We start from the raw sequence: 15,530 nt of genomic DNA, 5'->3' as shown, positions 1-15,530 counted from the left end.
GGGTTCCGTCCTAAACTCCTCACCTACTTGTTAACGTTCCCCCTAAGAGACATTTTTTGATCCACTCCTGTAAAATTAGCCCCAAGTACCAGATCGCAGAGATTTGGCAACTCTGTTGAATTTATAGATCTAAATTCCTAACCATCTGAATAACCAGGAACTTGTATAGCAAAAGCAATGTAACACTTTTGGGTAATGTAAAATCAAGGCATCCAAAATAGGAACATAAAGTCATGTTTAATGCGGACAGTGGAAAATACATTATAAAATTCGTCCGTGAAGATAACTTGACGAAAAGGAACAAGAATGGCAGTAGAGAGCTTTTTGATGAGCCTACTATTTTGACCTCAGCGATGTAAAATGAAGTTACAGGATCAAAAGGCTGTAATTCGATTAGGTGAGTAAAGTAGCTGATGAAATGGTTACAATTTACTGAAATGTTGACGTTAGCATATTTAAATTGTATTTGTTCTCTCTCTCTCTGAAAGTTTCAGCAAAGTAAATACATTTCTGATTTTGTTCCATTTAAAATTTTGAACCTTAGGTGCAAATTGTCGTCTTTCATTTGCATACGACTCTATGGTATTAGTTTAAGTAAACAGAAAAGTGCAATAACCATCAAGTTTTGTAAAATTCAATAATAATTTATTTCCCCAGAATACAAAGTGAAAATTTAAAAAGAACTTACACTATTGTGAATTATATCCAAAATAGTCCTACAAATTCTGTCAAAAGTCGAAATGTATGAAGTTACAATTGAATTCCGATATTGGATGTATTGATGTGCCTATAGTCTCGAACGTGCTAATGTGACAGTGCCCTGCAGTGTGACAAAGTGCTAACAGTATTTTGACATATTACAATAATATAATCCAATACGTCCTTGCTGGATTCACTATAATTCCAAATTACAGTTCCAGTCCAATAATATCACTGAGCACTTTGTAATCATAATGAATTTTAATTTGAATAAATAAATCCACCCCGACTAAAAACTGAACACAACAATAAGACTGATTCTGTTCAAATGTTAAGGCAAGAATTACTAAATTTTTCAAGTAAACAAGATTATATAACGTTCTACTTGACCTAGCTCATAAAAAACCATTATCTGGAAATACTCTATCAACTTAATGGAATTTTGCATTCAAGAAGTTTCTAAGGTCAGAATCAAGACTATATACATGTTTATCATTATTAATGATCTGAATATTTAATCCACAATCAAAAATAAATATTTAGTTATATGTAAAAATATTTACAAAATAATGATACTTGATTTTGTGCAAGGTCGAGCGCCTACTAGAGATATATTAACATACAATCATTAAGAAAAGCCAACAAACAATATAAATTAAATACACGCAACACGCTTATTTTCTTGTAGTGCTCTGAACCTTTTTTATTTTAGGTGGATTCCAAGAACTTCATAACTTTTTGTAGCATACAGTATTAAAGACGCAAGAGTGGATTCCAAGAATTTTGTAATTTTTTGTAGCAATCAGTATTAAATAAGCAAGAGTGGAATCCAAGAATTTTATAAATTTTGGTAGCAATCAGTATTAAATAAGCAGTACAAAATTATTGGTTGATTGGGGTGGGTGGGTTAAAACATAAACACGCTAGTATTATTAACTAAGATAAGTATTAAATTGACTTTTAGCTGCATGTCTAAGGGAGTTGTGCTACTAATTAAATTTGTAAGGAGATAACAGGGATATATCTTTATGCTTATTGACACTTGGCCTTGTATTCATGGAATCATTGTTCTTGTTACAACTGCTGTGATGGGTATGTTGTGCTAGAAATTGTTGTAAGCTAACTTATAAAGAACTAATCAGTACTTAAAAAGCAAACTGTGAGCAAAAACTACTGACTTTTCTGTGAATGTGTGTTAATAAAAGTTCAACTAAGAAGATAAGATTTCATAAAAATCTACATAGACGTTTTACTTATTGTGCTGACAAGTTGCTGAAATTAACGTTTGTACATGCTGGAACACATACCTATGTCTGTCTGCATAGCAGTAATACACGAGTATAGCGAAATAATTCGTTCTGGCTGCATGTTTCTAAACAGCTTGTACTACAAATATACCGTCACGTACACGAAAGCAATAACAAAAATAAAGTAAATCTAATTTCCTTTGAAACTAAAACAATGAATACTTTTCTGGTTGTGAATGTTGACCGCTTTGAGTATCATTATCTCAGTAAATCGACAAACCTCTTAAAACCAAACTTTTTAATTTGTCCCCAGGAGTGTTCATTCTATACAGTTTTGAAAGCATATATGCGTAAGTAAGGGCTTTGACATACATGCAAGGAAATACAGTTGCCATAGCGCCGTATAATTCGACCTCTTTATTAAAGTGATAATAATAGCTTATAGTATATTTCATCCCAAAATATATTATATTAAAATAAGCTATTACCTGACAAGAAACTTATGTACCTGTAAATATGTTTGAATTAGAATATTGATACTCTGTAAGAGTAAGTCCGGAGATGGATGTCCATGCCAAAATTTAATATAGAAACATCACTATCTCGACATTATTAGTTTTGAATAAAAAACAATTTTTATCATTAGCAGAAGGTATATGTACATTGTAGCTATCGATGTATGCTGAAGCCATCCCGTATAATTCATTTGTTATATGCTATTGATTTTGGTCAAGTGACGCAAACGACATGGCCCATTATTCTGAACAGCACGACTTCAGTTTGGCAGGCTATCAAAGATTCACGATTCAATTGAATTGGCACTATATACTTTAATATACGAATAAATTAAAATAAGTTGGTTAGGTTAGGTTACAGTATCATGGTTGCTTACAAGTAATTGCAGTTTTGAAATCAAAACATAATTTTACATATTGGTGTTAGTAGTAAATAGGGCCACCTTACGTACAATGGGAATTAGCATTAAAAACACCCCTATGCCACTTTACGTACAATGGAAATTTAACATGGAGAAAAATCGTGTGCCACTTTACGTACAAGGGGAATTAACATGGGAATAAATTGTGGGTCAATATACGTACAAGGGGAATTTAACATGGGGAATAGAGTTTGGGTTTGTTTAGGGACAAGGGGATTTTTTTTTTTTTTTTAAATTTTTTTTTAAAAAAAGGGGTAGGCAATTGAAAAGTCATTCTCTTTTCGAGAAATATGGCTGGCCCTGAAAAGGGCCTTTGGGTTTTTCTTCTTCTTCTAACTTCTTAACTTCTTCCACCATCCTCTTATTTTGTCCATCATTCCTTTCTTCTTCTTCTTTTCTGTTTCCGGCATCCAGTCCGGGTGACCCATAGCCCGGAACTTCTCTTGGATTTTCATCCAGTTTGCGTTTAGTTTTTCTAGTTCTTCCTTTTTTTTCTATTTTCTTCTTCTTTTCTTTCCTTTGACCACTTTTCTTTGATCTTCTTGACCTCTTCGGTCAGCACATTCCTCATTACTTCTTCCGCTTTCTTAAGTTTGTCTAACCCCCACTTCGCGAAAGACCAATCTGTCCATTCTACAATGTCTTCTAGAAAGCACCTTGCACTCGTCACATGAACTATTGCTTCTTTTAACTTACCCACTTTCACATACGGTGGGTTAATTAAACCTCTGATTCTCTTCTCCTCATCCTCTATCATTTCTTTTACAATATTTACGGATAAGTGGAGGCTGGTTACTTGTCTTGAGACGAAGTCTTTGGTCACTGCATACCTCCATTCCTGTTCAACCCTTTCTGCTACACTCATTCCATCCACCATCCAATACCAACTTCCCATAAGATCGTTGTATAAAGCTGAAGCTGCTGGCATCTTCTTGTTTGCTTATTCCGTAGAATGGGCTCCAATGGTCAACACTGTTAGTTTTATACTGAAAGCGCGGACGTGATGGAAAACATCCCCCTAAAAAACATAAAATTGATCTTACCTAGATCATGACCAAACAACGCGCGGACGTGAAGGAAAACGTCCCCACTTTTTCTCATATCATATAATAAAACCCAAACTATACTCTCCACATACGCTAAGAAACAAAAAAGAAACTACTATTCACACAAACTTACTTGAGCATTTACAAACACAAACACACAAACACATACACTCTCACTATGAATAAAGAGTTAGTGTTTATATTCACACTACTCTACCTACACACATTGGCAAATCGATCGTTATTTCTTTTCTAGAGTATTGGGTAGCCCTTAAAAGGGCTGTTTTTTTTAAACTCCAGATTCACCTATCTAATGATGGCACCTTCCTGGCCTGGCGCCACACACGCATCTTATTCCCCAGTCTCCTTTCACCTTTCTTCTGGGGAGCGCAGAGGGAGGATGATTCGCTTCAACACCCCAATCCTCTGTCTCGGGAATATTGTACGACATCCTCTCTCCTATTTTCTTTTCCTCCTCTTCCCTCTGTCTTCTCTCCTCCTCTTCCTTCTTTATTCTTTCCTCTTCTACTATAGCCTCCGCGGCCAGTTCATTTAACAGGCGCCTGACATATTCCAGATGTATCTGGAGTTCAAGAAGTTTGCTTATTCTGCTATTCATTTTTGGTGTTGATCAATCAACAAGGGTAGTTAGACTGCCGAACGAGTTTCAATTTATAGTGAAAGCGCGGACGTGAAGGAAAACATCCCCCTAAAAAACATAAAATTGATCTTACCTAGATCATGACCAAAAAACAATGCGCGGACCTAAAAGAAACACTCACTCACTTTTTTAATGCTACCCATCACTATTTTAAAATTTTTTATAAATCACTTCAATAGACTATTTACATACGCAAAGCAATCTAACCCCAAATGTACACCTCAAACACCAAAAAAACATGATTTTAATCTACTATCCACACCAACCTACGTGAGCACTTACAAACACAAACACACAAACACATACCCTCACATTTTTTAAGAAAGAGTTAGTGTTTATATTCACACTACTCTACCTACACACATTGGCAAATCGATGGTTATTTCTTTTCTAGAGTATTGGGGTAGCCCTGAAAAGGGCTGTTTTTTTGTTTGCTATGGCAATCTTTTTTAGTTTCTAAGAATGCGATGTCCTCTGAGGATAGACTTTCTGGCGATAGGTCTGCTTCTTCGGAAAGAGAAGAAGAACTCTTTGGTGTCGATACGACAATCGACAAAGCCTCTGTCAGCTTCAGGTTGATGCTGCTGCTGCTGCTGTTGCTGCTGTTGCTGCTGTCTCTGAAGTCTGTACTTCTCTGTCCATTCTTCTTTTTCCCTGTTCATTTCTTCTCTGAAGAGTTCTTCTATCAGGTCTTCAGTGACTTTTAACATTCTCACATTCTCTATTTCTTCTGGCTTCGGTATCAGACTGTGTCTGACCCTATGCAAATTCACGTAGGCTTCGTTGAGCTTAGCTAGTTTGGAACACATCTTCTTAGGAGGATGAGTCGACAATGGATGGTTAGACTGGAAACAACCCCGGTTCTTAAAGTCAAAGCGCGGACGTGAAGGAAAACATCCCCCACACGGTTTTCGAGCCGCAACGTTCAGTGAGTGTCATGAGAGGGATAGTAAGAAATGAAAGAGCATCAATCCAACATTCTTATGGCTAAACAAAAGACAAAGGCATTTTTTTCCAAACACAACATTTTTTTATTCAATAATCACTTAACACTAAACAACAACTCTAACATTTTTTAACAATAATCCAACATGATAACATCAAACAATTTTTTCAAATACCAAACATTTTTTTTCTCAATTTACAATCTACTTTAAACAGGGCTGACAACGTTGTGAATGAAATTGTGATTTCCACTGTTGGAAGTCATTAGGCCATTGATGGACACTACGTTTCCTAGCTTGAGACAAAAGATAAGCATAATGGTCACAAAACCATCGATCTACTTTCACATCGTTTCTAGCAGAAGAACGAGGATCAAAATGAGTACTAAATGTTCTAAGGAATAGTCCAGACTGCGATGATGCAGAAAATACACACAATACTGTCCACACACCAAGGAATCTGTGCCTTGTAATTTCACGTTATTATATCGGGTAGTCTGAGCATTTCTTCTCATAAAGTCGATGATATCGTCTTCCAAAGGGGGCAATCCGTACGAATCGAAATATTCCACACATCCTTCTTGAGGAAAGTAGACGGCTACCCAGTGGGTTCCTGGGAGATGACTGTCGTCCGTGTTGATCTCGTAAGCTTGATGGTCTTTAGGTTTGCGATGAGGGAGTTCATCTTTAGCACAGACGACAGGATTCCAAGAAGCTGTATACGAACTGTGGTTCAAAAGGTAATAAAGTTCCCAGGTATCCATGTTTTGTGTGTGCTTTTTTTCTTCTTCTTCACAGGTAATAATAAGTCGTCAATTCGATCCTGACTTTTTGCTTGAAAATGTCTGACGAATAGACGGTTATTCGTTCTGTTTCCTCACTCTGATTCAGGAGAGCTTCGATACGATGGATCTCTTGAGTGGTTAATGGTGGCCAAGAATGTTCACGCAAGTCTTTATACCACTGATGCAACACGTCTTTGTTCGAGATGAGACTCCAAGCTGCGTCCAGATACTCGTCCAATTTTTCTTCTTGACTCAACATCACGCATTTATCGTGTTGAATTTGACTGGGATGATCGTTTTGACATCCATAACAATTTTTCTTGATCAATTCCGTCATTTTTTCGACCAAGTGTTTGGCAAAACAGCAGACTAAATGGGCTTCTTGTTCTGGCCATCTCGACTTCATCATGATCACTTCTTCTTCTTCCACGGTCTCCTCACATTTCATCTCCAAAGTTTCTCCACTAGGTAAAGAGGGATAATAGTCTTCCATGGTTTCTAGTAATCTAGAATGACTTCTCTCAAGCTGTTGATTTCTATGGTATTATCGAATTCTGCATACAGGATGACGTTCACTGTCTTGTCCAGTGGCTTTGCAAACAGAAGTTCCACACGAATCTGGCCAGATTTTATAGGGTGGAAATGTCCCTCGTCGCTGCCTTGGTCTGGAGTAAAATCGAAAGCCCACAAAGCATCGCCTCCTGCGTAATCCTCGTACGTAATGCCGTGACTGGTGTTGGTTCCTAACTGACCGGTGGCTTCGTACAGGGACAAGTACGATCTCAAGTAATTCATCTTCGTGTCACTAAAGTCAGGTTCGAAAGGTCGGGTACACAAGGTCTTGCCATCACGACTGACTTCGATTTTCTTCACGTTGAAGTGATCAAAGTTGAAAGGATTTTCAGCGAAGGCTCCGTTGAAGGCTGAATTCTCGACCATACCAAGGATTAAACGTTTGGGTAACTGTCCTTGGAACAGATGATCTTCGATCATGGAATGATGGCTAGCGGGAATGGTGAACGTTTTCACTTCCACACGTCGTATGGGATACTTGGCGGTCGTTCTGTTCAACGTCTGACTGATGTCGTTTCCCACTTTAGGTAACACTTCCACGCGTCGTACGTAGAGTTTGGCCTCCTCGATTTTGCTTTTGGGATTGCCACCAGTAGTAGCATCATCATCAGCCAACAAATGGAAAGCGGCACTACTGCGATTCAGTCTCAAGCGGACATTGACTCCGTTCAGAAAATATTTCTCTTGCAACCACATGTCCAAATGCAAACGATCCATCAGTTCTAAACTCTTTCCATCTTTGATTTTGTTTCTTCGTTCTACAAATCCCTCATTGGTGGTTGTTTTTGTTTTGGGGTCAGCTTCAAGACCTGTTTTATCAAATTCGCCCGCTTCGTCAGGTTCCCACAGCACACAGGCATTGAGATGAGTATCCTTGGCATCTATTCCGTACGTCAAGAGATTTTCCAGGTAGGCACGGTAAGGGTAAGTATCCATGCTGCTGCTGACCAGTTTGTTATTCAAATACAAGTCCACTGAGCTGAACAAGGAATGCATGAAATTGTTGACGGGAGCTACTTTCTCTTCGCCGCTTATAGAATCTCCTCCCTTATCTAGAACTTTGACTTTCAAGTACAAGTAACTGCTATTCAGATCGATGTAATCTTCGGGCTGTCCTTTGATTTCAAACTCGATGGGAGCGGAATCGGTCAATGAGGAGACGGGGTGAAATTCCACCCATTGGGATTCTTGCATGGTCATCATGGTGGGGGGCATGGCAAACAGATCCAGTTCCGTCTTGGAACAAGCGCAAGACTCTCGGTGCATCATTTTTTTTTTTTGTTCTTTCTCAATAATCGAAAACGTCTAAGTCTCGAACGGTTCTTCTTTTCTTGGCCTTTCTAGCTTGAAGTCTGGTGAAAGCGTGTTTTCTTCGTCGTCTCTTTCTGCCTGGTCCTTGCTGAATGCCTGACTCGGTAGCGTGCAGGGCATTTATAGGTGTTTCGCGTCGGCCCAAAATGTCTTTGCCTGTTTGCAGCAAGACATTTTTGCCTGCCCTCATGAAGGCTTCTTTAGGGTTTTGTTTGTCGATGATGACATTTTGGAGAAATTCTTTGCCTTGCGTCAGTGCCGCATCTTTCAAGGCGTGCAATCCGCGTGTCACCATCGGTTTCAACACTGGGGCCACCGAACGAAAGGCCGATTTTAACATGTCTCCTAAACCGTGTCCTCGCTGTCGAGCAACCCCTCGGTACACTTGATACATGACTTACTTACGAATCGTGAGAAAACCGTTTTCGAAAATGGAGTTTCACCGTGACTTTTCCTTTGGTGAATGGAATATTTTGTCCCAAATCTCCTTTTATAGTAATGTTGACCGTGTCCAAATACGACTTACTGACAGGCATATAGTGAGGATGGACAAATTCGCGGTGGACGTGGTAAGTGTTTCCACCTTCCTCGTCAGCGTTCGTGGCAGAATCCACTTTGAAAGGAATGACACGCAGTAACGGCACGGAGGTGTGTCCCACCACGTTGTACTCCACCACATTGGAATACACAAATATCAAATTCAGTCCTTGGTTCAGTTCTACCGGGGTACGAAAATACTGGGCAAAAGTCTCGTTGTCGTAAATGACTGATAATTCGGGTTGTCCATTTTGTTCTAATTTCTTCCTCAGCTCCATGTCTCCGCCCAACATGTCAAACAATTCAGGACAAAATACAATGGACATGATTTTACTCCGCTCAAATTTCATCAAGAAGCGACGAGTTCCTTTGTGGTACTCCATGGTGACACTTTTGTTCTTGACAATCTCAAAAGCTTTCCCAAACACGCCATTAAACCTGGAGGCTATGGTGCTGACCAAATGATGACCACTAAAATAATAGCCTGGGAGAATGGAGAAGTGGTAGGTGGACTTTTTAGTTTTCTCATTATAGGTTTTAATGTCAGATATGGTTGTTCTCTTATTCAATTCCTGTTGCAATTGCTCGTCATGAACTTCCACATCAAATTTATTTTGATTGGGAAGGACATTGAGGACTTGGGTCGGGTGAATCATTTCTACTAAAGCCACTTCCCAATGGGCTTCGTGATCTAAGGGGATGGCCTGAGGTAATTTGGCCGTGTAACAGCACAACGTGTTGTTGGGAAACACCTCCATGGAACTGTCACTGGGTAAGGTTAAGTAAAATTGGTTTTCGTGACTCATAATTCCAGAGTTCTGTGGCTGTCCGAGGGGTTATTACTGGACGTCAGAAGCGTGTCTCCGCCTAAAATGGGGTTCTGATTGTGGTTGGAGTGGTGACTGGCACTGGCACTGGACACAAGGTTCCCGTTCGAGGAGAATTTCAGGGAGGGATTGGGAAGCAGGTAACCGATGCAACTGCTCAATAAAATGGTCCACAATTGTTTGTCTCCTTGTTGCAAACTCAAATTGGCGATGGCTGCCCCGATGACACAATACACCACGAAGATTTGGCAGAAAAAGACGATTTGCGTTTTAGGCACACGTTCTCCACACCACACCCACAAGGGTTGTTTTTGTAAATCTTGCACAGAAGAACTAGGTGAAGAAGGAGTGGTCGACGTAGCTGCGTCTAATGTGTGAAAGGGCATGATGGTCACTTCTTTTTATAGTCGATGACTTGCGAAGCGTCGATCCAAGAATCAAGACTGGGTGGATATCCTTTCCAACGTACTTTGACTTCTTTGACACGTCGTTTGCCCACTTTACGGGTTCTGCGTTCGAGAATGCTTTCGATGTCGTACACGTCGTCTTCTTTTTTGGTGACACGTTGTAACTCTGGCAAATTAAACGTTCCTTTGAGCACTTCTCCGTTCATGTCTTCCAATTTATAGACGGCAGGATGACGGCCATGCACTCGTCCAGTGACACGAAACAATTCGGTCGTCCAGTTAGGTAAGTAACCTTTGTCGAAAGTGCGTTTGGTTTTGCCAATGCGCACCCAATCTCCTACGGTCAACTCTCCATTTTTCTTGGGGACAGCCCTCGTCGGGGACGTACCGAACAGGCGCTCAAACACCAGCACTTCGTTGTCGGGAGTCACGTCTTGCGGGGCACGTCCGATGCTTCGATGGTAAGATTGGTTGTACGCTTGCACCAGGTGCGGTAAGATGTCGATGTACTTCAGAGTGTGGTGATGCGTAAAATATTTCCACATGCGTTCTTTCAAAGTGCGTTGAAAACGTTCCACGATGCTGGCTTTGGTTTCGGGATTCTCGGTGGTAAAAAAATGAATGTCACGTTTCTTTAATTCTTTTTGGAAAGCTTGGTTCAGAAATTCGGTGCCTTTGTCCGTTTGCCATCGAAGAGGGTGACGACCGCTTTGTTTCAACACCCATTGCAGGGCTCGCACTAACTCGCTGCTCGATTTGGAAGTCAAGGGCACGACCCAGGCAAATTTGGTAAAGACGTCGATGACACAAAACAAATATTTGTAGCCACGATTGTAGCTGGCCAAATGAGAGACATCGGCTAAATCGGCTTGCCATTGATGATCGATGCCTTCCACTCGGGTGCGACTTCTGGCAAACTTGCGTCGAATGGGTTTGTGTAAAGTGTAGGTAGCTTGTTCTTGTAACCATCGTTGCACCTGAGGTAAACGGAGACTTTTCAGTCGCGTTTTGGCAGCACGATACAATTTTTGAACTCCTGCGTAACCTGCAGGATGCGAGGGATCGTAGTAAATGCTGGCTAAGACTTTTTCCATTTTTTGGTGTGTTGGTTGGTGTGTTAATAAGACACCCACTCTTGGAGGATGCTACTCTTTTTCTCTTGGGGTATTTTCTTGGATTGCAATGCTTTGCGTGTGCGACCGGCAATAGGTGTTGAAGAGGAGGATGTCTGAGCGGGGGATATCGGTTCTTGTTTCACTTCTGTCTTCACTTTCTTTTTCTCTTGTGATGAAGAAGGGGTGGCCATCATCTTTTTAATCCATCCAATTCTGGAGGTAGGTGGTGTTGTTAACTTGCGTACTTTTTCTGGTGGAGTTTGAAACCCTTCTTCTTCTTCTTCTTTTCCTTTTTCTGTCTTGGTCATGGGTACTGGTGGTACTGGTACTGGTACTGGTGATGGTGCTGGACTTTTCATCAAGGTCTTAAAATCTTTCAGAGTGGGTAAAGCTGTTTCGTCTAAAGCTTTCTGGTGAAAGAGTTGCAGTCGTTACAAGAGTTGACCGTACTTTTGCGATTTTTCTGTTTCGGACAAATCTTGGCGATCCATCAAGGACTGCAATTCGTGTTGTAACTGGGACATCTCGCTCAAATTGGGATTGGGAGGTAAATGCGGGGTGCGTTGTTCTTGCCACCGATGGTATGCCATCCATCGTTTGTAAGGTACTAAAGCTAGTTTTCGTCCTTCCATGGGGTTGTCAGCGGTCGATTCTGAGATCTTGGGACTTCCGAGGGCCTTTTTATCTTGCTCCCACCAGTCCTCCCACCATGGTTCCCAAGACTCCTTTCAGTATGGGGCCTAACAAGAGAGGTAAAATACCTCCACGTTGCACTAACATCTTCTTTTTTTGACGAATGGGAATTTTCTTTTGAACCATTTGGCGAAGAACGTGACGATGTTTGCCTAAGCATTGTTTCTGGTGTTTGGACAAAGGGATCGTGCCTTTCAAAACGTTCAAACAACATTCGCACACGGTATCGATGACCTCTTTGGAGGCCGTTTGAATGAGTTTTTTTCGTAGGGGTGGAGAAGCTTTGGACAGGACAGATAACATGTCCCCATGTTTGGCTAAACGTGGTGGCAGTCCTTTCCTTTTCTTTCCTTGGGGTTTTCTGGAGGGTGACATCTTTGAGTCTTCAGGAGCACCAAAAAAAACACTGATACCCTACTTGGTCACAGGCCTTTTTTATACTGGAACGCGTCGCCACTGATTGTCTTTACGTCCTATCAGTTTGAGGACAGGCATGACACGTCGTGCAGGGGTACGTAACGGACTAAATCGAGCCAGTTCTTGCTTGGACAAATCCAGTAAACTTTGTAACATGCCCGATCTTTCATGGACTTTGATTTTGGGAGAAGGTACTTTGTGAGCAGCAGCCACTGCCACTAAATTGGAGGGTCCTGCCACTGGGGAAGTTCTTTTGGGGGTCATCAACGGAGAAGTTCTTGGTGTGATCAACGTCTCCAAGTACTCTTCAGTTCTTGGTGTCATTAACGGAGAAGTGGATAAACGTGAGGCTGCCGGAGACGCAGTCACCGCTGTGGCAGGTCGTGGTTTGCGAGTGTAAGGTTGCGTCCTGGCCGAAGTACTTCTCTTGCGACTAGTTTTCTTCTGTGGACTTTTCTTTTTCTGGGGACTTTTTTTCTGTTTCTTTTTCTGGGGGCTTCTTTTCTTTTTCCGGGGTGGTGTCTGGTAAGAGGAGGGTCCTGCCACTGGAGAAGTTCTCCTTGGGGACCTGGTCTTTTTCTTTTTCTTCTTGGGACTTCGTTGGACTTTTTTCTTGGGGATAACTTTGGGGGCATTAGGATCCCATCTTAAGAGAGAGCGAATGATGACCCCTCCTAGAGTACCGCTCCCTCCAGGTTTCAAAATGATTTGTTTTTTGGTTTGAGTGTCGATGCGGAGATCAGCCAGTTGGACCAAAGCGACTTTGTTTCGATCGAAAAAGCGTTTGGTTTGATGAGGAATCTGAATGATTCCTTGGAGTATTTGACGTGCCGTCACCGTGAACCATCGTAAGACTTCTTTGAGACTAGCTTCTAAGACACGGGCTCGTGTTTGTGGATTTTTTTCTCGACTGATGCCATACAAGGCACGAATCAATTTGACGGGAAGATGCGACTGAAGGGACGTCATGTTCACACTGTGTGAGACAGACGAAAAAGGGTCTGAGGTTTTTATAGATTTTTTTATGGGGAGTGAAATGAAGTCGAGGACGGAGACGTGTACAGGACAGGCCCTCCGTCTTGGCACCAGTGGTGAAACAAGTGGGTACGAAATCGCAAATCCTCGGGAGTCGTAGGTTTCAAATCGACGAGTAAATAGGCGTGTGGTGTTTGAGTGGCATCGTCGTACGCCTGAGTCAGCCAAGGCGTTCCTAACTGTTTGGCTAAGACTTGCACTTGCGATTTATCTCGAGGGCTTTTAAACAAGACCACGTAATGCACATTGAGACTGATGGTGCGATGGGCTTTACTTTGTTGAAACAAATTTTGGGTGATGTAAACGACACTGGCATTACGGTGATGCCCTTTACGCGTGAACCACAATTTAATTTCTTCTTCGTCTTCTCCTAACATGTCGTCGAAAATGACCAAATGGGTTTGACGGGAGTCAGAGACGATGCTGTCGTCTTCTTTAGGAATGCCTTCCACAAACACGATGGAATCGCCTTGACTTTCTCGCAAGAGGTTGTACGCCGATTGCCACTCTTTGTAACACCACAAGATCCGTTGAGGTGGCCGATCGATCAAATGATGTTTATGTTCGATCAAACGTTTGACGAATTCGGTTTTGCCTGAACCGCTAGGTCCAGCAATGAGCATGTTAAAGGGATGGCGAAGATACAAAGCCTCCCAACTGGCACGATCTAAGTGTTCGTCGATGACTTTGACAGTAGAGGAAGAGGGAGCAGAGACAGCAGAGGTAGCCATTGTGTGAGAAATGTCACTTGTGACACGAAAACAAACAAGACAAGAGTTTATATACTTTTTCAGAACACGTTTATTGAATGTTTTTTTTCAAACATGAATACGAAAGACAAAAATACATAAAAGCCAAAGGCTTAAGTACAAGAATAAAAGGCACATGATAACCATGAACGTGGAATAAACACAAGTGTCTGTACAACAACATGTTTTGGGTAATGTTCTAACCAGTTCTATAGTAGGGGGTAAGGTCACACAAGTGTCCTCCCGAAAGGGTCTTTCAGGCCTGTCCACGACAGTCCCGTCCTGGGTGACGGGTTCTTCTGGCACCGTCACTAACACGGGTTGAAAAGTAACTTTTTTCCTTGAACAACTCTCGTGCATACTGGGCCACTTCTTGGGTCCAAGCCTCAAAACCCCCTTTTTTCCAGGCACGGACATCTGTCCAATGGGGATGTAAGTCACAAGCTACACACACATCGTCATACACGTCTTGGGTAGCTAAAAGTTGACGAATCTTTTTTTCCTGTTGAGGTCGAGAAGTATCCAGATGAAAACGCAAGGCTTTGAGCAAAAGGAGTTTTTCGTGACCATTTAAGGCCATTGAGGTGGTAAGTACTGATCGTAAAGAGTCCACAAAGAATCGGCTGGTAAACGAAATCCCAGAAAACAAGTCACTAAGACACACACCACTTGTCGTCCCAAATTGAATGGATACAGTTCTTGTAATAATCGATGGTAATGATCCACGGTTTGAATATGGTCATTGAGTTCCTTCCACGGAATCTGTTCAATAATATGTGACATAATCCGTGGCATGGCAACTTGATTTTATAGTGTCTTTGTTTCGGAAGCAATAAAGGTAATTTCTAACCAAACATGTTCGTTCTCCATTAGGGAATTTAAATGTTACATACTGTAACTGAAACGCCAGAGTTTGTCTAGATGTTTCGTCTTTTTCTAAGCAGATTCCATGTAACAAATGTTGGTAATCCTTTAACTCGTCTTCCTCAATACGTTGCAGTAAGTGAATCTCGAAATAACCAAAATTACGAACGTCTAGTCCATCATCATCCCCAAACTGAAAGTGTTCAACAAGGTCTGACCACTGAAAAAATTTCTGACGAATCAGTCCTCTTATACCATTCAGGTACCAGTGGTTAAAGATCTGGTGACGTAACGGATGCAATTGTTCTTTACGTTTCACTTGTATTTTCACCAGCTCTCGGTAAATCCTTTCTCTCAACTCCTCAGGCAAGCCCAAAATGTTCTCTTGTAAAGTATCCATAAGTATATACACTGTTTTTGGAATCCTTGGGTGGTGGCCAATAGCCTCGTTTAACTTTGTGCCTAATGTAATATCCACTCATAATCAGTCTTCTTGTACTTTGGAACAGAGCATAATTTAAAAACGGATGAATCACTTTGAGTTTGCGTTTCACTTGTATTTTGATCAGTTCTCGGTAAATGCGTTCTCTCAACTCCACAGGCAAAGCACGAATGTTCTCTAGCAAAGTATCCATGAATAGGTCATACTAAATCCTCTTTGCTCTGACACAAGAAATGTACTG

Source organism: Sinohyriopsis cumingii, chromosome 1, assembly GCF_028554795.1.
Source record: "Sinohyriopsis cumingii isolate HCF-2022 chromosome 1, ASM2855479v2, whole genome shotgun sequence".
In the NCBI taxonomy this organism is placed as follows: Eukaryota; Metazoa; Mollusca; class Bivalvia; order Unionida; family Unionidae; genus Sinohyriopsis; species Sinohyriopsis cumingii.
This window is presented reverse-complemented; position numbering follows the sequence as displayed.